This window comes from Sorex fumeus, unplaced genomic scaffold, assembly GCF_029834395.1.
Source record: "Sorex fumeus unplaced genomic scaffold, SorFum_2.1 ptg000128l, whole genome shotgun sequence".
Classification (NCBI taxonomy): domain Eukaryota; kingdom Metazoa; phylum Chordata; class Mammalia; order Eulipotyphla; family Soricidae; genus Sorex; species Sorex fumeus.
In genome coordinates this window covers 5,791,182-5,814,429 of record NW_026606185.1, presented here as the reverse complement: position 1 = coordinate 5,814,429, position 23,248 = coordinate 5,791,182, and the positions used below count along the sequence as shown (strand labels likewise).

The following is a 23,248-nucleotide window of genomic DNA, read 5'->3' as shown; positions in this document are numbered from 1 at the left end:
TTTGGGTGCTGTGGTTTGCAAAAGAGGCATTGAGTGGCTATCATGTTCCATCTATAATCTATTTTCAGCATGCCTCTCTTATCCTGAGAGAATCCTCACAACACCTTTACTTGGTGCTCCCCTCTCCATCTGAGCTGCCTTCTCCTTCAGCATGTGTGGCTGGTCTCAAGCCATAGAGTGAGTCTCCTGGTACTTATCTCGGCTATTCTTGGGTGTTCGTCTCCCAATTCGTTACTTTATATTCCCCAGATGAATGCAATCTTTCTTTGTCTGTTCCTCTCTTTCTGACTTATTTCGCTTAGCATGATACTTTCCATGTAGTACCACTTGTATGTAAATTTCATGACTTCATCTTTTCTAACAGCTGCATAGTTCTCCATTGTGTAGATGTACCAAAGTTTCTTTAATCAGTCATCTGTTTTCGGGCAGTCAGGTTTTTTCCAGATTTTGGCTATTGTGAATAGTGCATCAATGAACATAAAAGTGCAGATGTCATTTCGACTGTACCTTTTTGCCTCGCGGGGATATATTCCCAGGAATGGTACTGCTGGGTCAAATGGGAGCTCAATTTCTAATTTTTTGAGAATCGTCCATACTGTTTTCCTAAAGACAGCCCTGAGATTTTAGCATCGTAAACTTTATGCTCTTTCTCTGCGGATGCAGTACACCAGCTGGATATTCTTGGGCATGATGGTGACGCACTTGGCGGGGAGTGCGCAAAGGTTAGTGTCCTCTAAGAGCCCCACCAAGTAGGTCTCACATGCCCCATGCAGCGCCATGATGGCCAAGCTCTGGGAGTGCAGGTCAGTCTTGAAGTCCTGCGCAATCTCACACACCAGCACTGGACCAGTAGCTGGTGGATCTCACCTAGCGACACAGTGTCCGGCCAGTAGTGGTGCGGCTTCTTCAAACCTCCAGTGGCTGACATGCTCTTGCAGGCCAACTTGGTGGCCACCTGCTTGCAGGGCATCTTCCCGCCCATTGACTTGCACGCCATCTGCTTAGTACTAGCCCTCTCGTTCTTCCCAACTCATGTGGAGACTCCTTCAGGGTTGGGGAAATTATACCCATTTTAGCTACTGTTGTTCGCATATTTGGCACATCATGGGTGGCTTGCCAGGCTCTCTGGATGGAGGCTTTTGAGTCAATCTCTTATCCAGGAGGCAAGATGGTGCCTAAGCTCTTCCTAACGCAGCTCACCATCTCGCTCTGGGTGAAGTGCAGCTCAGTGCACCGCTCATGGACTTCCGCATGTGATCCCTGCTGGAGCTCTGTGCGTGGTTCCTGCTGGACATCGTCAGCTGCTTTGCAGGATTGGGACAGAGTGGCTTTGGTGGGGTGAAGAAGGCAGGGCGAGGAAAGACCTTGGCGGACTGAAAAAAGTACGATGACTAATGAAGAATTTCATAAATAACACAATCATTTGACTATGCATATTTAAAAAGGCTAGTGAGATTTTATTTTTTATAAAATAAATTCAAAATACATCAAAGATTAACATGTAAATTGCAAAACTGCAACACTCTAGAGGATGAAATCTTCTAGAAAATGAAATAAAATAAAGGTGAGGTTGTGTTTGACAATAAGTGTTTAATATAGCTCCAAAGAAAGATACATGGGGGAAAAAAGAAAAAGTGAATTTCCTTAAAATTTAAGATCCTGGTAAACTGACAAGAAAAACTGCATACTTGGAGAAAGTATTTTCAAAATTAAAGTATAAACAACTTGTATTCTTAACAAGCTTTAAAACTAAGAAATAGAAAGTTCAAAAGAAACAAACTTTGGCAAAATATATTAATGTACTCCAACTGAAGTAGATATATGTTTAAAATATTTATATGAAAAGGTACTCAACATATTTCATTTTAAAGTGCCAAATAAAATAGCAATTTGATAGCACTAAATGCAAATTAAAGTAACTAGAAGCCAAAATACTGACAATAGCACATTTTGGCAATGAGTAGCAATAAAACAATTCTGATTTATTTTCAGTAGAATCAAATAGTAGAGACATTTTAGAAAACAGTTTGGCAACGTGTTACTAATAAAAACACAGTTTTAAGTAAATGATTGTAGATAAAATTTTCAGATATTTACATGTGATTTAAAGTTTTACTCTGGCAGAAAATTTGTATATGAAAATTTGTAACCAATTAATTCATCACTATATATGAAGTCAAGAACTCCATTTACAGAAGAATGGATATACATATTATTGTGTAGTCATACCATGAAATATTATTTCATGATAAGAAAAAATATGCTATCATGCTATAAAAAGATATGGAGTTACTCAGGCATGAGGTCTGGTAAAACTCAGAGCATAGAGCATAGATGTCACCAAGCATGCAAAAGCTCAAAAATTCTGTTCTGAACCTCCAAGACCTTAGAAACTTTGGATTTAATTTGTCTCCAGGCACTTGTAATCTTGTATCATAGGTTACCCATGAAGGCTGTTTATATTTAGGTGTTCATTTTGCATTTGCTATACATACCTCTGCTCACCATTCAGTTGTCCTCAAACCTGGTGTATAGGTACAACCAGGCATTGTCAATATAATCTTTCAGTTCCCCACAGACATCTTTCCCCACTGTCTCTGTACAGGTACCCTCAGGAACTAATGAACTCAAACTTCTGATCCATATGAGGTCTACTCAAATTTAATGCTCTTGTGCTCAAAGGAAATCATCATTTCAACATTGCACTGCAGTCTAGACCTACTCAAAATGGGTGCCACAAACTTAGTATATTTAAAGAGTGGTACCCATATACCCATTTTTCTTGGTAATGCAGTAGTCAGGTGATGCCTATCAAAAGTCACCAGTGACCAGTATCAATAAGGCAAACCCTATTTATATCCACAGCACCATCTGCATAATGGTACCCTGAACCTTAAAGAGTGATATTTGAACAAAGAGCCAAGAGAATGTCCTGAGCACAGCCAGGTATGGCCCCAAACTGTAAGATAACACTGTTCTGTCCTTCCTGCATAACCTCAGGAATAGTTGATAGTTTATTGGACTGAGGAAAAGAGAAAAACACCTTAAGAGGTGTCTTGCCCTTGAGCAGTCAGGAAGGGCTTTCTTATGTTGATTTGGCTACCTGACTGGGTGCAGTGTCAGCCAGAGGAGAAGGGAGCTGAGGAAGGAGAGAGCAGGGCTGAAAGATGGACTACCGAGAGACTAGCAAGGGGAACATGTGCTTGAGAGAACCTAGACCTTCCGTAACGTAAGTTCTTCTATGGGATAAACTTCCTTGTAATAAACTGCCACTAAGATCAACCGGCCTGGCCCTTGTCTCTTCCTTCATCTGCCCTTGGCCAACAGCCGTCCCGATGCAGGCCACACACAGCGGCTCTAGGGCACCGAACGCAGGCGGTGAGATAGAGCCGTCCAGAGAGCCCGCGAACACACAACCTTCTGCGTGCATAGTTTTTTACAGCTGGCGTCCCTTGGGCGGGCTCGAGCTACCAACTAAAGGTAAGAATTGCGTTCGGCGCGCCCCCACTGTAGAAAGTGAGTGGGAGAACAGGATTTTTTAATTTGCTGAGAGTTAGAATCCTAACAGCAATCCCCCACTAAGATGGGACAGATTCTGGACCTTCCCAAGATCTTTCATAGTGTCTTGAGCCAGACTGAACAGGCCAAGACATTTATGGATTTGATTCAGCGTCTCTCCCGCAAGATAGGGAACCCAGAATTCTACATTTCCAGAGACCAGCTCCGGTCCTGCTTTAAGGTAGTTTATGAAGTTAACCCATGGTTCCCAGATGAAGGGACTCTAGAAACCAAGATTTGGGAAAAAGTTAAGAAAAATGTCTATAAGGCATCTAAGGAAGGGACTAAGATCCCCCTAGAATTCTGGAATACATGGGAGATTGTTGATTCTATTCTCCTGTTTTGGAAAAGCACAGTTGAGGAGGAGGAGAATATTAGTGATAATACGGCCTCAGCTCCTCCCATACCTAAGTCTCGAAAGGGTTTTCATAGCGAAAATATTTCTCAGTCTGATGAATATAGCTCCACTTCCAATGCATCAGATGAAAGTGATGTGGATTATGAGTCTGCTAGCACTTACTCGGATTATGAGACCGAGAGTAGCTCAGCAAAGCGGCCTCCTGACCGCTCGGGACATGCTCCCAATCGCCCAGTCCAGGCTAAGAAGAAGCAGCCTTCATCTTATCGCAGGGTAAGAATGGATTCTCTTGGTCGTTTCAAAAAGGCCTGTGCTTCGTACGGGCCAACATCTCCATACTGTAGGGAGCAACTTACAGACTGGAGTAAGGCTTACTGGGTACCTCAAGATTTCCACATGGTTGCTAAAACATGCTTAAGCCCTTCTCAGTACCTTCAGTGGAGGATGTGGTTCAGTGATGAGGCAAAGGCAAAGCTTCAGAGCCTAGGCCATGCTGGACGAAGATTTTCAGGGATTAAATTGACTTATGAGATGTTAATAGGTGAAGGGAAATGGCATGACCCAAAAAGGCAAGTCACTTTGCCTCGTGCTGTTTTTGCTCATATCCGTGACATAGCCCTGCGTGCATGGGAGAAGATTGATGCAGATGCAGAATTTAAGGGAAGTTTTACTAAGATTGTCCAGAGGGCCTCAGAACCCTATGCAGATTTCATAGGGAGGTTGATGGAAGCTATTGAAATGCAGGTTAAGTGTAAGGAAGCTCAGGAGCTGTTGACTAAACAATTGGCCTTTGAAAATGCTAATGAAGATTGCCAGGCCATTCTGAGCCCTATCAAAGAGAAGGAAGATATAATGGGGTATTTGAAAGCATGCAGAAATGTTGGTTCTGTTAAATATAAGGTGCAGATGAAGGCTTTTGAGGCCTATACTGTACAGAGGCAAGCTCAGAAAAGATGTTTTAATTGTAGAAAACCAGGCCACTTTCGTAAGGACTGCAGGGCACCTCCCAAACATACTATTGTGAGAGCACCTCCTGGGCCCTTTCCCAGGTATAAGAAGGGAAACTACTGGGCCAGAGACTGCAGAGCCAGACTTGGACCTCCCGGGCCCTGTCCCAGGTGTAAGAGAGGAAATCATTGGGCCAGAGATTGTCGCTTCAATTTTGATGCAGCTGTTGACCCCAATTCGGGAAACCTGCAAGGGCACCAGCCCCAGGTCCCGCAGTATCGGGATGTTCCCAGCTGCAGCCCCTCTCCCCAGTGTGGAGTTTCAGAGCTCCAATCAGTATACTCCCTGCAGCCAATAACGGCAGGAAGTGCAGCCGTGGATATTCCCTGCCCTGATACGGTTAATATTCCCCCTACCCAGTTTTACTACAAATTAAATTCTGGTATAAAGGGACCATTCCCACAAGGCACTGTAGGCGCTACTTTTGGGGAGAAGCAGTTTGACTTTTAAGAGAATGCTGCAGCTTTAAGCACACCACCTCTCCATATTCAGTGGACATATGGCATGCTTAATAAAAAACGAAAAAGGAGGTATTTTCTCAACTGAATGTAGCACGGATACTCCTCATTCGAGGAAAAGGCTATGCTTTTGTTTCAACAGTTGATAACCCCACTGAGAAACTTTGGATCCCCTTACATCTCATCAGAAGTCGAATTCATCTTCCTGAGTTGGATCTCAGACCAGCAGAGACTCACAAGCCTTCAAATTCCAGCCCCAAACCATCTCCAAACTGATTTCAGCTAGAAGTTACAAAGGAAAGAAGAGGAACCTGCATCAGAGGACCTCCAGCAAGGCCTCTAGCTCCTTTAACACATCATGAGTTCACATTAAGGCATTTTTTATGCCTTTCCCTTTACAGGTTGAGGATTAGACAACGCCCGGCTTCCATATTTTGAATTAACGATACTTTACTTTTACCCTTTTCTTGGAATTCACAGGTTCCTGAAGGAGAAAGGAATGGCTTTTAAACAGGAACACCTTTTTATTTCTCTGTAGGATATCCATTTGTATTGGAACTTCCCTCTGTCTTTCTCTCTACTCACAGGCACGGAGACCAAACACTGATGGTTAAAGCCTCTGATAACTTTAAAAAAAGTGTTTTTCTCAAACATAAGCTAGGTTGTACATCTATGACTGCTGATGAACCTGACAGGAGAATGGCTGCATTCCCCTACTGAAGTACTCCTGCCAGAAGTTGTAATGCTCCTGTTCCAGTGCTCCCCGGCTGATCCAGCGCTTCCTGAAATTCATTGGACTCCTAATAGCTGCTCCCCTGGGAATCATTGCTGCAACCACTCCTGATGCTGTTACAGGAACAACTCTTCAGTTTTGATCCAGACACTTTGTTTCTTCAGAATGGGACTAAGTGACTCTCATCATTGGTGATTCTAATCACCCCTGGACAGTGCAGGACAATTGAACACTTTACTAGAAGCACTGCTCTAGGCCCAGGATTGGACTGAAATCTTGGTACAACTAATGAGACTGTTTTGTATTTAGAATTGTTCCTTTGTTTCAAATTTTGTATTTTTGTAAAAAGAAAAAAGGGGAGATGTAGGGTTCAGGTTTATTGGGTTGCTCTCATCACAGTGCTCCCATTCCTCTTATGTTTATTGGTAACTTCTTTCTTTGTGCTTTGTTGACTTGTAAATATTGTTTTTCTCTTCTCCTTAAGTCCTTTGCATAGTTTATTCAGAGCAATGTTCTTTTTGTATGGACACAAGAAGACATGCTTTTGTAATGTGACTCTCTGATATTTCATTCCTGGGCATCTGCTTTCTCAACTTAAGCCTCAGTTGCCCTCACTTCCTAGCACCCCTAAAGGCAGGGTCCCGACAAGGGACTGGATGGACCCAGGGCAAGCTGTAAGCTATGTGCTACCCTGGCATCGAGATGGGCCTGGCCAAGGTGCCACAATGCTTAACTATAAGTTAAGAGCTTGGTCATGGACAAATGCTGTCATGATCCAGAAAGTAATAACTAGATTTGGACCCTGCTAGGGCTAGGAATGATTAATCTGGCCTGAGCACTGTACTCTGAGTCTATGGCAAGATGTTCCCAGGAGAGCTGCCCTACAAGTCTCAATGTCATCTCTTACTGTGTACATACAAAAATTAGCTAGTAATTTTTCCTGTTTCAAATTTTGTGTTTTTTGTAAAAAGCAAAAGGGGGAGATGTAAGATAACACTGTTCTGTCCTTCCTGCATAACCTCAGGAATAGTTGATAGTTTATTGGACTGAGGAAAAGAGAAAAACACCTTAAGAGGTATCTTGCCCTTGAGCAGTCAGGAAGGGCTTTCTTATGTTGATTTGGCTACCTGACTGGGTGCAGTGTCAGCCAGAGGAGAAGGGAGCTGAGGAAGGAGAGAGCAGGGCTGAAAGATGGACTACCGAGAGACTAGCAAGGGGAACATGTGCTTGAGAGAACCTAGACCTTCCGTAACGTAAGTTCTTCTATGGGATAAACTTCCTTGTAATAAACTGCCACTAAGATCAACCGGCCTGGCCCTTGTCTCTTCCTTCATCTGCCCTTGGCCAACAGCCGTCCCGATGCAGGCCACACACAGCGGCTCTAGGGCACCGAACGCAGGCGGTGAGATAGAGCCGTCCAGAGAGCCCGCGAACACACAACCTTCTGCGTGCATAGTTTTTTACACCAAACAAATAAAAAAAGTTAAATTAAAAATAAATAAAAAGGGACAGAAATAGGCATTTTATAGGTATCTTATCAGTATTTTATCAGTATCTCAGGGAGAGTAAACTCACTAATATATTTGATCTAATGGGGGACTGGAGCAAAACATTAACACAATAATGGTAGGAAATTCAATTAATTGATTTGTTTTCATATTTATCAGTGTGCTATCACTCCAGTGAGTAGGGCGTTTGCCTTGCAAATGGCCTACCCAGGTTAAATTCCTTTGTCCCTCTCAAAGAGCCTGGCAAGCTACCAAGAGTATCTCTCCAACATGACAGAACCTGGCAAGCTCCCTGTAGCATATTCGATTTGCCAAAAACAGTAGCAACAACTCTTACAATGGAGATGTTACTAGTGCCCATTAGAGCAAATCAATGAACAACGGGAGGACAGTGCTACAGGACAGTGCTACATTTATTAGGGTAGTGTGATTTATAGTACTGTTAATGATAGTTTCCTACATACACCATTTCAAAACTATACTCATACCAGCGTACCCAATTCCCTCCATCAGGATCCTAATAGCTTCTTCCATTCTACCATTCCACACACAACCATAAACTCAGTCTTGTGGACAGAGTCTCAATTTCAATTGCCTTTGTTCATTTGTTGTGCTATAGCAGTTTGTCTTTAAACCCTGCATATGAGATACATCACTACTCAGTGATGTATTACTTTCCCTCTGATTGACTTCAATATGCATGATAGTACTTCCATCTATGTAGCAGTCAATTGCATGCTGTGTTCTTTCTTACAGCATAGTGTTTCATTGTGTACATATACACAACTACCTGATCCATTCATCCACAGTTACATACTTGAATTGCTTCAATATATTGGCTATTATATTAGGCACTGCAATGAACATAGGTGTGCATACATACTTTGAGGTTATATTTTTGCCTATTGAAGCTTGATGCCAAAAGGGATTCCAGAGAAATATTTCAGAGTTCTATTTCTACTTTTTTTGAGAAATCCCTATGCTGCCTTTACAGAAGCTGAATCAGACAACATTACTACTAAGAGTGATTGAGGGTAACTTCCTCACCACACTGGCCATTTGCAGACTTTTTCGTATATGCCATTCTCACAGTTGTGAGATGATCACACAAATCACAAATCATCCTGTTAATCGTCGATTGCCTCGAGCAGGCCCCAGTAATGTCTCCTTCATCCTAGCCCTGAGATTATATTCAAGGCTCTTTAGGAGAATGAGACCCATCAATGTTACTGGTATTTGGCATATTGCGTACGACACAGGGAGTTTGCCAGACTCTGCCGTGTGGGCAGGCTACATTCGGTAGCCTGCCAGTTTGTCCAAAGTAGGAATGAGATAATAAGATGTCATAATAGGATGTCATAGTCTCTGAATCTGGGTGGAGGATGCTTGGCCCAAATCCGAGTAGGCTTGGAGATCTTGGCCCCGGAACCCGCGTTGACTTTGTCCCTCTGCCAGTACCTTCATGTGTGCGGAGAGTGGTCTCAGCATGGTGGTGGCTGGTCCTGGAGGTCTTTGGCTGCTGGAGCCCTGGTCGAGGCGGGGAGGAAAGCTCAACCCGCTCCCCTCCAAGGGGCCCCAGCAGCGAGGACAGTCAGGCGCGGGGGCAGGAGACTGCACTGTTCTTCGTCCGGGAGCTGGTTTTTATAGTCTCTGAGTCTTGGCCGTTGATGGGATTACACGGTGCTAGGGGGCCAGGTGGTGGGTGTGACCCCCGCCTACTGGAATTTGGAGTATCTGGGTGGAGGATGCTCGACTCCAATCCGAGTAGGCTTGGAGATCTCGGCCCCGGAACCCGCGTTGACTTTGTCCCTCTGCCAGTACCTTCATGTGTGCAGAGAGTGGTCTCAGCATGGTGGTGGCTGGTCCTGGGGGTCTTTGACTGCTGGAGCCCTGGTCAGGGCGGGGAGGAAAGCTCAACCCACTCCCCTCCAAGGGGCCCCAGCAGCGAGGACAGTCAGGCGCGGGGGCAGGAGACTGCACTGTTCTTCTTCCGGGAGCTGGTTTTTATAGTCTCAGAGTCTTGGCCGTTGATGGGATTACACGGCGCCAGGGGGCCAGTTGGCTGGTGTGACCCCCGCCTACTGGAATTTGGAGTATCTGGGTGGAGGATGCTCGGCCCAAATCCGAGTAGGCTTGGAGATCTCAGAGTGATAGCACAGTGGTAGGGCGTTTGCCTTGTGAGATGATATCTCATTATTATTTTGATTTGCATTTCCCTAGTTATAAGTGATGAGCACTTTTTCATGTGCCTGTTGGAGATTTGTTTGTCTTCTTTGGGGAAGTGTCTGTTAATTTCTGCTCCCCATTTTTGAGTAGTATTAAATTCTAATTGTTGAGTGCTCTGTGACTCTTGGATACCAGCTCTGTAAACTGATGTATTATGTGTGAATTTTTTCTCCCATTCAGTAAGCTATCTTTTGATTATAGCTTGTATTTCTTTGGATGTATAGATTTATAATTTGGTGTAGTCTCATTTGCTTAGTTTTATTTAGGTTATATTTACTGCAGTTGTCAACTTGTGGAAGATAAGTGTGAGATTCATTTCCTAAAGGGTTCTCTGTAATTTAATGTATTATATTAATTTTAATTTAATCTTGGGGACTTTACAACTATTTATATTTATTGTGAATTATGTGAAGTTCTTGTACAGGTCCAATTTCATTTTCTTATGTGGCTGTCCATTTTTATAAACACAATATATTGAAGACTGTCTTTGCTTGAATCCACGTATTTAGCTCCTTTTTCATGTATTAACTTGCCATAATTATAAGTTTAACTTGGGAATCTCAGTTTTATTAAACTGTGAGTTTAAGCGTAATCAGATAACATGCAATTTTGAATCTTATAATACAATTCAAACTTATACAATGCATTACATTTTCTTTTCTTCTTTTTACTTACTATTGCTTAGTTCCATACAAATTTTTGCAGTTTGTTCCAAGTCTTTGAAGAACATCATTGGAATTCTGATGTGTGTTGCATTCAATCTATATAAAGCTTTGGGTAGAAAGGTCATTTTAACAATGTTGATTCTACCAATTCATGAATATCAAATTAAGTAAAGAAAGCAAGTAAAGGCCCTCCTGTTGATCATCGATTTGCTCGAGTGGGCCCAGTAACGTCTCCATTGGAGACTTTGTTGTTACTATGTCTGGCATATCCAATACATCACGGGGAGCTTGCCAGGCTCTGCCGTGCGGGCGAGATCCTCTCCGTAGCTTGCTGGGCTCTCCGAGAGGGGCGGAGGAATCGAACTCAGGTCAGCCATGTTGGCTGCATGCAAGGCAAACGCCTTACCCGCTGTGCTATCGCTCCAGCCCTTTTTGATATTCGAATAAATTCAAATAAATTGAATATCAAATTATTTTCAGATTTTTGGTTTAGGGTCTCTTGAACAGCTATCAGTGAACTCAAAGCCTAGCAAGTTATTCAGTATAACATCACTCCTTCACCCAGTCTCCTAACATTTGAATGGTTATTTAAGTTTCCGGGGATATAAAGACAGTTAATAAATACATTAGAATTCAATGGTTATCAGAAGATTCTTCCAGTCACCTGCACAAGGCTGAGGCAAATCTGGGGCACCGTGGATGGGTGTGGCGGGTCAGCCTAGTTCCTGCTCAGGCAGAGGACTGGATTGCTAGCACATTGCTCAAAAACTCCACAATCATACAGTTGCCACCATTCACCCAGCCAGATTCCAATTCTTGGGATGAGGCTCACAAAGAAACTAATCTGCTAAACCTTTCAGCAGATTTATGTGACTGAAATCTCCAGGCTTTCATAAAGTTGGAATGAGCAACCTTCCCCATCTTCCTGTACTTCCCAAGGACCCAATAGCCATGCACGTACCCCCAAATCACCACACCGTTAAAAATTTAACTCCAACTGTATTACCCTGTTAAAAATTCTAGACTTCCTAGAGTGTCATCTTAAACTCTACAGTACTGATAAACCAGTAGCAGCCCACCAGATCGAATAAACTGTAATGTAGAAGACAACATATCTCTATCAATAAAACATAAATACAGAAGCTTAACCTGTAACAACATTTTGAAATCTCTTATACAAGGATTTATTGGCTCCATGGTGAGATACAATTTTTTACTGTTTCTAAGAACACATTTTTGATTATTCTTTTAGAAAAATTACTGACCACAAGCAATATAAAATAAATCATTGGGGGACTGCTAGCAGGTAGACTTAATGAGTTGTTAGGCAAATTGGAGACACTGGTGGAGGGAGGTTGTCATGGTGGTGGGACTGGTGTTGGAATAATGGATGCCTGCAGCAAATCATCATGATAAACTTTGTAAACCACAGTGTTTACATAAAATGTAAAGGGGAAATTTACAAATGTAGGCCTTACCTATTTCCTATAGACTCCAAACCATATAACACAGAATTGCTTTAAATGTGTTATTAATGACAGGTGAGACAGGATTATTACCATAATAAGATCCAAGTATAAAATAAAATTCAATGTAATATATCTTAGATTCAAGAGTTGAAAATGTGTACATGTAAATGAGAATAGGCACTTATTGTGTTAAGTGGTTTTAATTCTCTTATTTACATATGTCAAGATTATATAGCAATCACTAGTTGGCACTTATGGATTTATTTTCTGATTATTTGATTTGCCAGTTCTTAAAGTTTTATTGGAATAAGCAATATAAAGTAAATTTTTTTATGTGACAAAGGGGATATGTTGGGATTGGGAGGGAAACTGGTGATATTTATAGAGGGCAGGTCACACTGATGGTATTAGAACTCTAAATGCTTGAAACAACCGTAAAATGAACACCTTTGTAAATCATGGTGTTTTTGATAAAAAGTAACCAAAAAATGGCAAAACAAATTCAGCGGCTACATGAAGAGCCAAGGCTGGGTATTTCATGTAGCCAAATGAAAGTGAGCATTGCCCAAGCAAGTGTCCTTTCCATCCTGCTCTGCCTGTCAGGGGGTCACAGTCACAACTACATTCCAGTAGTTTCACAGTCTTTGTTTCACGATCACAAGTCTATGCTCTACTTTGGCTGGGCCCATTTTTAAGATTTCAGGCGTCTCCTTGTAGTGGCATCCAGGTGAGAATAAAAGGAAGATTCCCCCGAATTACTCTCCACTCTGACTCAGAAAACACCAGCACAAATGATCTGAAAAGGTTTAGTTTTGTGCTTGTCGCTGCATGTTACAAAGATTAGAAATTGGCGGTGTATGACAGAGACAGGTAGTTCTCAGGCAATAACTGTAAATTTAACTCCAAGCCATAATGCCAAACAGCATAATCCCAAACAAAACATATTGGGCTTGAGTTGCAAAACTCATTAACAAATAGAGCACAACTCATCTACTAGATATATGAGTATCAAAATATAAGTGAAATTGGGACAGTGGTAGAGGGTCATGGGCACTTTGTGGGGTCACGGGTTAATCAGTAGTAACTTTCTACATTGATTTCATAAAACAATGTTATTAAAGACAAATTTCTTTAGTTTAATAATCTACAAATAAAATATTACATAATTAAGCCAGAAAGAGTAACAATACAAACAAAAATGTTTTTGCAGTTTTTTTGCAAACTAAAGTTTGTTTTAGGCTGTATTGTATATAAACTAGTTTATGGCAGGTGTTAAAGTTTAATTTACCCTGAGGACCTTTACACACCATTCCCAGGAAAACTACAATATTTTAAATAATATGCAAAAATTTTTAAAGAATAAGTGCGTATATGAGAGGAGTTCACTTGAGTCTGACTGAAATGAAGAACAAGGCAACCCTGAGGAAAAATAAATAACCTTTCTAAACACAAAAGATATAAAGATAGATAATTAATAATAGTTTGATAGAAATAGAGATTTTCTACTTTTTAACAACTATTTATGTTATAACTCTATTTTAAGTGCAATTCATATTATGCATGTCAGGCATTTTCAAGATACAAAAAACTTATGATGTTATAGGAGAGCAGTATAATTTCCTTCCCACTGCTTGAAATAGTACCTGTAAGAATCAATATTGGCTTTGTGAAGTGTAAGTACCCACAAAGAAATCTAAAAGTATATGAGAGACTTTGTTTTGAAGGGCTTTTCAGAGGATTACTGAGCTAGAATCAGGTGAGGGACGATTGCAAGAAAGTTTAATGAATGTGCCATCATATTAGGAACACTTAAAATAATGATTTGCCAAACCCTAAGATTCTTTTCACAGAAGCAAGCATGATACTGTGTTTCACTGAAGAAATAAAATTATAATGATATCAAATGTAATTAAGTAAATTGTTTTTATCAATGCCAGTGTATCAAAATGCAAGATTTTTGAGGTAAATATAGCAGAATTGGAATTTTGGCTCAAATATAGATGCTTATAAATAAAAATAAATTATTGAAAGATTCATAATATAAAAATCATATTGTAGGCTTGCTTTCAACCTAAGTCCATAAATTAAGAAAATACTGAAAAGCTTTCAAAACAAATACATTGTGTAAAACAAAAACACTATGTGCTTAAGGATGAGGAAAAGAGAAGTATGCCAGGAATTAAAATTTTATTCCTCTATTTGTGCTCACTCTGTACTTAATTTTCCAGAGAAAAAAGACAATTTCTGAATATTGATGTTGAACTTCAAAGTCATACTAGAAAACAGTCTAGAAATACTTTCAAAGTGCTTTGACTGTTACCTTTCAATATTCACCTTATGCCATTTGAAATAACCACTAAAATGTGACAATTTAGTAATTGCATGAATTATTCAATCTGTATGTACAAATTTACTTATAATATGCTAATATGTAATGATAAGTTTGCTTCAAATATATTATTTGTGTGTTCTGAATATACAACATTCTTGGAAATATGAAAGTTAAAGGTACTTCAAGTATAAAGATATTATACAAAATTTATAAATGATTGTATATTTTATATTTATCCTATAAAAAGTTATTTTAGAGTCACAGCAGGACCATATCATAATCTAACTAACTTATTTATAAATATAATGTGACCTTTCTGGTGTTCCAAAAACACAAAGTAGTAATCATTCAGGAAGGTTTGGGGAAGTCTCTGCTTTTGAAGACAGACACTGATATTCTCTGTCCTTCTCTATTAATAGTGAAAATATCACCATTAATTTTATCAGAAGCATCAGTTCTTCATATTATGACACTATAAATCATTAATTTATATATCATATATATTTATTAAAATAACACTTAAGGATAGTCTCATACTATTTATCTTTGCAATTGAAGAAAAACTAACAATATTAATTATGTTAACTTAAGGAAATGTTTCATTCTTCTTAATGAAAGTTTCAGCACGACACATTGTGATTAAATGCAATGTAGTGAATACACAGATAACACATTATAAGGATACAGGGCATTTACTTCATGGAGATTGTACTCGGAGGGTTATCCATATTTCTATATCTCCATATGTATAACATCCATTGTTATACACCATTGAGTGTGCATCTGATAAATTTATTGACATTAGCAGGATATCTGTAGATTATTCAATAAATATTTGTTACAAATAAATTGAGCTCAAATATGACTTCATGAGTAAAATGGCATAAATGAACCAAATTTTAGTATGGAATGTATTTCATCAGGTTCTAATAAAATCACTACAATATAAAATATAACATGGAAAAGGAAGTCCAACAGATATTCAAGTTTGCTAATATAAAATCTCACTTTAGAGAGATGGGTTTAAACAATAATGTCTTCAGAGGCTGAAATGGGATATTAAATCTAATGTTGTTCTCTAGATTCCATGTCTTGATGACACACTTGGGAAATATGTTTTATTTAATAATAATAATCTCTCAAATATTTTATCTTTCAAGAACTTATATTACTTTTCAGTTTTTATCAAAGTAGTCAAAGAGAAAAATATATTAAGATTAAAGATATACTGAAAGTAATAACAGTTTAATAAATATGATTTATAAATCTCATAAAAACTGAAAATAGACTAGTTTTTGCCTTAATATTTATAGATAGTAAAGCTATTGTGAATGAAAGTTGTATATTCTCATTCACTCTTATTGACATTTTCTAAAAATAAGAAGATCTGAATGATAAAAGTTTATTTTCTCTGTGACTTCATTAATAGCTAAAGTTCCTCTGAAATTTTATTTCAAATTTTAGAATTTGGTGCTTTCTGTAATGTTCATGGGAACTTACAACAATTTGAGTCCATAAAAGAGCACTAGAGATTGGCATAGAACTTGGCGAAGAGCAAAGATCATGAATGAACTTTTGAATGAACTATTCAAAAACCAGTAGCTTAAGTTTCTCATATAATCAAGCCCCCAACCCTTTTTATCTATACATGTATTCTGAATCTGAGATGTGATCTTTGGTGAACCAAATTTGTAATCAATTTACTTGATTTATGACGTAGTGATAAAAGAGGCATCGGTGGTGTTGGTATCCTTGTCAACACAAACTTAGTCACGAGCATTGATTCATTCGAATGCCTAACAACCCGAATCGGACGATTACACTTCAATAAATGTGGCTCATTACCGGCAGTTTCTATCTTTGTTGTCTATGCACCAACATCCAGTTATGGTGAAAGAGAAACTGAGAAATTCTACATGGAGCTGGAGAAGTTCTATAAAGAAGATCACACTTTCTACAAGATCATTGTCGGTGATTTTAATGCCAAGATAGGACCAAGAAGATCAGTCGATGAACTCCACATCAGAACCCATGGCCTGGAATGGAACGAACAGGGTGACAGACTGTCTGAGTTCATCATGTCAACCAAAACCTTCCATGGTAACTCACAATTCCAAAAGGCTGAATCTAAACGTTGGACATGGACGGTTCCACAATGAAATAGACCACATCATATTCAATCGGCGGTTTTGCCTAACCGATGTTGCTGTTGTCCCAAAATTCCAAATGGGATCAGACCACCGTCTTCTTCGTGCAAAATTCTACCTCACAGAACGAGGAGAAAAGAATGCAAGGTTTAAGAAGAGGACTCCCAGAACAACCACCAACTGGGAGCTCTTTGGCTCTGTTGCGGCAACATGGGAAGATGCCGTCATTGACAACATTGATGAGGAATACGATTGAATGATTCAGCACCTCCATGATTGTGCAAGGAATGCCAAGAGAGAGATAACCACAAAAAACCGTCTTTCTTCGAACACTCTTGAACTTATTCGCCAACGTGGCTTGGCACGTGCCTCAGGCAACCACAAGCAAACGTCCGAACTGGCAAAACAGTGCAGAGAAGCCATCAAGGATGACCTCAAAAACAGGAGAGTAGCAGTACTGGTAGATGCAGCAGAAGCTGGGAAAAACATTCGTAATGCCCGCCTGTCCTTCACCAACTACAAAACCAAGATGACTGCCCTCCGACATCATGATGGATCTATCACATCTTCCAGAAGGGCAATGGAGAAGATTATTCATGACTTCTACTCAGATCTCTTTAATAGCCACGTCCACTTGCCCACATACCACATACCACATGATGGATATGTCGTTCCCAATGTTCTCCCTTCCGAAATCCAACATGCCATCTCGTCGGTAAAGAAACAAAGAGCACCTGGCCCAGACAAGATCAGACCTGAACACCTGAAGAACTTACCATCAGTACTCATCAATACATTGGCTCGACTCTTCACACGCTACCTGTCTGAATGCAAGGTTCCATCCCAATGGAAAACCAGCAGGACTATACTACTATACAAGAAAGGAGACATCCACGACATTGGCAACTATCGCCCAATCTGCCTATTGTCTGTCATCTACAAACTATTCACTCGAGTCATCCTGAAAAGGATTAGCAGAACACTAGATGAAGGACAACCATGTGAACAAGCTGGATTCCGAAAAGGATTCAGTGCCATCGACCATATCCACACAATAACCAAGCTCATTGAGGTATCTCAGGAGTTCAAGATGCCGCTCTGTCTAACATTCATTGATTTAAAGAAGGCCTTTGATTCTGTTGAGAGGGAAGCGGTCATGGAAGCCCTAGCCAATCAGGGCGTACAAACTCAATACAGCAGGATCCTTCGTGAGCTCTATTGCGGATTCCCTACCAAGATCTCACCATTCTACAAAGAAGTAATCATCCATATCAAGAGAGGGGTTCAGCAGGGTGATACCATTTCACCAAAAGTCTTCAGTGCCACCCTCGAGAACATCATGCGACGACTAGAATGGGAAAACATGGGAGTGAAGATAGATGGTCTGCAACTACACCACCTCTGCTTTGCTGATGACATCGTTCTAATAACACCAAACATCAGCCAAGCGGCACAAATGCTGAACGACTTTGACCGTGAATGTGGAAAGGTCGGACTACAGCTGAATCTTACGAAGACAATGTTTATGAGAAACAGCCTTGTTCCTGATGCTCCATTCGCTCTCAACGGAACCCCCATCTCCGAATGCAACAGTTATATATACCTAGGTCGAGAAATCAACATGAGGAATGACCTGGCACCTGAGTTGCGCAGGAGGAAGAGAGCGGCTTGGAATGCCTTCAAGAGCATTGAAGAAATAACTAAAAGGACAAAGAACCTCCAGCTACGAGCACATCTCTTTGATTCCACTATTCTTCCTGCATTAACATATGCCTCAGAGACTTGGACCCTACGAAAACAGGATGAGAACGCTATTCGGGTCTCTCAAAGAGGAATCGAAAGAACTATGCTTGGACTATCACGATTCACTCAAATGAGAGATAGAATTCGGAGTTCTGATCTTCGTCAACGCTCAAGAATCAGGGACGCTGTCTCATTTGCCAAGACATCAAAAATCAGATGGGCTGGACACGTAATGAGGTTTACAGACAACCGCTGGACTAGAGCCATTACTGATTGGATTCCACAGGACATCAAAAGATCACGTGGACGCCCACGTATAAGATGGTCAGACTTCTTCGTCAAGACCCTAAATGATCGGTTTGAGGCTCTGCATATTCCTAGAATGAACAGATACCATTGGGCTATGCTAGCACGCAACCGGGATGAATGGAGACGTTACTGGCACCCGCTCGAATAAATTGATGAATAATGGGGATTAAGTGATTAAGTGATTAAGTGATAAGTGATGACTTAGTCCATATCCACAGTGTGCTGGATGTCTCACTGAGACTTTTTATGTGGTAAATGCCAAGAAATAGACTCTCTAGGTCATACTGGTTATCTAATCTTAGGTATTTGCAAAATTTTCACACTATTTATTATAGAAGCTTAACAGCTAACAGTAAATTCAAACTAACGGTAATTTAGGATTTTGTAAATTATATCTTGACCAACATTTATTATTTAAAGGGTTTTTAAAAAATATATATTTCATTCTTGCTTTTGTGAGAGAATATCTTGCTGTTTTACCTTGCATTTCTCTAATAATAAGTGATAATGAGCACTTTCTCAGATGTTTACTGACTATTCACATACCTTCTTTGAGGATATTTCAGTTCACTTCTTCTCATTTATTTCCCCTCTAGGATTATAAGTTTCGTGCCATGGGGTTTTGTGCTTTATAAATCTTGCATAATATCATTTACTGGATGTAATGAATGCAAATACTTTCCTCCATTCAGTGGATGTTCTTTTTAAATTTTAGTCCGTTTCTTTTGCTATGTATAAATGTTTCAATTTGATATAGTCTCATTTGATTTTGATGTAGTCAAATCATTGAAAATATCTGAGTTTTATATTCTGAGAAGTTCTGCTAATGATTATACGAATATATTTTGTTAGTTCTGGTCTAATGTTGGGGTCATTAATCCACTGTGAATTAACAGTTTAGTATCCCATGAAATTTGGATCTAATTAATTGTTTTTCATTTGGCTATCCAGTTTTCCCAAGACTATCTGAGATTAAGTAACTTTTCTTCCTCCACTTAATATAATCACTTTCAAAGATTAAATGTATAGAAATCTCTCAGAGCAATAGTATAGCAAGTGAAGTACCAGCCTTGTATGCTACTGCTTGGGTTGTATCTGTGAACAATTTGGGGTTAAGATAGAATTCAACAATATCAATTTTTCCACTATATGAACATACTCTATTTTTCCACTTACTGGTATCTTCTCTTTATTTCATACAGTTTGACTTAAAGTTTCCCATGTTTTAGTTTTTCACATTCTGTGTCGTATTTATTCCTAAGTATTTAATTATTTTTGACACTATTTGAAATGCAACTGCCTTTTAGATTTCTTCTTTATCTAGTTTAATGTTTACAATAAAAAATCAAACAGCTTTATTTGGCATGTGTTAATTTTGTAGCTTTCTATATTTTGCATTTAATTTCTAGAAGGGATTTTTGTAGAATCTTTATAAAGCTTATATGTATATTATAATGTCATCTACAATTAAACTTGCTTCATTTTAATACCCCTTTGATTTATTTTACTTGGCTAATCACTATGGGAAGGATTTTCAAACTATACTTAATAGTGCACAATTTTAATATCTTTGTTTTCTACTTGAGTGAGTCAGATATTAGCTGTGCTTTTTTTGTCTGTGTTGTAAATGGCTATTTTTATCTTGAAGAAGATTTTTCCAATACCTATATTATTGAGGATTTTTTTATCATGAATAAATGTTGAATATTGTGAAGATTTTATCAGAATCTATTGATATGACTTATGTTTCGGATTCTATGGTATTTTGCATTCACTAATTTGTGTATATTGAGCCATTCTTACATCTCTGACATGAATATTACTTGAACAAGGCATCTGGCATTTTTGACATGTTAGTATGTTTTGTTTATTTAATTTTGTTGCCTATTTTTTGCATAGATGCCCATAGGACCATAAGAATAATTGTTTGCAACGTACCTTGTATTTGCTTCTTTATTTTTTATGGGACATTTGGTCCATACCCAGCAGATCTCAGGGTTTATTGGTGGTTCTGCCTTCAGGGATTGTTCCTCGTGAAATCAGAGAACATGGGGCTCTGGGCTTCAAACCTGTGCTGGCAGATTGCAAGGCAATTGATCTGCCTGCTGTACCATTACTCTTGTTCCAGTAACATTATTTATTAGTAATTGTCTGCTTCTGATTTTAAGTAGTATTTTTTGAAATAGTGAAATGCCATGAGGTATAGTTGTAGACGTGCAAACTTTTGTGCTTAGGTTCCAGTTATACAATGATCGAAATCCATCCCTCCACCAGTACCCATTCTCACCACCAATGATCCCAGTTGCCCTCCTCACCCGTCCCTCCAACCCCACCCCGCCTCTGTGGCAGGGCATTCCCTTTTGCTATCTCTTTCCTTTAGGATGTTTTGGTTTGCAATAGAGGTATTGATTAGCCATCGTGTTTGGTCTGTAGTCTACTTTCAGCACCCATCTCGCATCCCGAGCGAATCCTCCTAATATCCTTTACTTGGAGTTCACTTCTCTAACTAAGCAACCTTGAACCCCAGCATGTGCTGCTGGCTTCCAAACCATGGAGAAGACCTCCTGGTACTTATCTCAACTATTCTTGGGTGTTCGTCTCCCATTCTGTTACTTTATATTCCCCAGATGAGTGCGATCTTTCTTTGCCTGTCCCTCTCTTTCTGGCTCATTTCACTTAGCATGATACATTTCATGTAGAATAACTTGTATGTAAATTTCATGACTTCATCATTTCTAACAGCTGCATAGTATTCCATTGTGTAGATGTACTAAAGTTTATTTAACCAGTCATCTGTTCTTGGGCACTCAGGTTTTTTTTTCCAAAATTTTGGCTATTGTGAACAGTACAGCAATGAACATAGAAGTGCAGATGTCATTTTAACTGTACTTTTATGCCTCTTCAGAATATATGCCCAGAAGGGGTATTGCTGAGTCAAATGGGAGCTCAATTTCTAATTTTTTGAGAATCGTCCGTACTGTTTTTTTTTTTTTTCCAAAAGAGCTGAACCAGTCGGCATTCCAACCAGCAGTGGTCGGCATTCCAACCACATCTGCTCCAACACCAGTTGTTTTTGTTCTTTTGGATGTGGGCCAATCTCTGCGGTGTGAGATGATATCTCATTGTTGTCTTGATTGCATCTCCTTGATGATTGGTGATGTAGAGCATTTCCTCATGTGCCTTTTAGCCACCCAGATCTCTTTTTGAGAAAGTTTCTGTTCATTTTCTCACCCCATATTTTGATGGAATTGGATGTTTTATTCTTGTGGAGTTCAACCAGTGCTTTGTATATTCTTGATATCAACCCCTAATCAGATGGGTATTGGGTGAATATCCTTCCGATTCTGTAGAATTTCTTTGTATTTTGGTCAATGTTTCTTTTGAGGTGCAGAAGCTTCTTAGTTTAAGATAGTCCCATTTATCTAAATCTGTTTTCATTTGCTTCACTAGAGTTGTGTCATCTTTGAAGATACCGTTAGTTTCAATGTCATGGGGGTTTTGCCATCCTTGTCTTCAATGCGCCTTATGGATTCCGGTCTGATGTTGAGGTCTTTAATCCATTTTGACCTTACTTTTGTACATGATGTTAGGTAGATATCTGAGTCCATTTTTTGCATGCAACTGTGCAGTTTTGCCAGCACCATTTGTTAAAGAGGTTTTCCTTGCTCCCTTTCACATTTCTTGCTCCTTTATCAAAGATCAGCTGATTGTATATTTGGGGGATTCAGTATATTCGACCCTGTTCCATTGGTCTGTGGCTCTGCCTTTCTTCCAGTACCATGCTGTTTTAATTATTATTGATTTGTAGTAGAGTTTGAGGTTGGGGAGGTTTATTCCTCCCATTTTCTTTTTCCCAAGAATTGCTTTAGCTATTCAGGGGGGCTTATTGTTCCATATGAATTTCAGGAGTGTTTGCTCCATTTCTCAGAAGAATGTCATGGGGATCATTCTAGGAATCATATTGAATTTGTACAATGCTTTGGGTAGTATTGTATTTTGGCAATGTTAATTCTCCCGATCCCTGAGCAGGGGATATCTTTCCATTTCCTCGTGTCTCTTTTAGATCCTGAAGTAGCATTTTGTAGTTTTCATTGTACAGGTCTTTTATGTCCTTAGTTAAGCTGATTCATAAGTACTTGATTTTCTGAATAATGATTGTGAACGGGATTCTTTTTTACATGTCATTTTCTTCTCTCGCATTATTTGCATATAGGAAAGCCCTGAACTTTTGGGTATTGATTTTATAGCCTGCAGCTTTACTATACAAGTCTATAATTTCTAGGAGTTTCTTGGTAGAGGTTTTAGGCTTCTCTAAGTATAATATCATATCATCTGTGAATAGTGAAAGTTTGATTTCTTCCTTTCGTACCTGAACGCCCTTAAAATCTTTTTCCTGCCTAACTGCCATTGCAAGTACTTCCAGTACTATATCAGTACTATATTAAACAGCAGTGGAGAGAGTGGGCATCCTTGTTTTGTCCCTGATCTTAGAGGAAAGGCTCGTAGTTTTTCCCCATTGAGCATGATGCTTGCCATAGGCTTCTGCTTGATGGCTTTAACTATGTTGAAGAAAGTCCCGTCTATACTCATTTTGGCGAGGGTTTTCATTATAAACGGGTGCTGGATATTTTCAAATGCTTTGTCTGCATCTATTAATATGAATATATAATTTTTGTCTTTTCTTTTGTTGATATGTTGGATTATGTTGATTGATTTTTGAATCTTAAACCATCC

At 39.4% G+C, this 23,248-nt stretch overlaps 1 pseudogene; it reads right to left on the bottom strand.

Moving 5' to 3' along the window:
* Positions 1-638: 638 nt before the first annotated feature.
* LOC130045481 (histone H3.1-like) lies at positions 639-2,508 on the bottom strand (annotated as a pseudogene).
* Between the last annotated feature and the right edge of the window lie 20,740 nt (positions 2,509-23,248).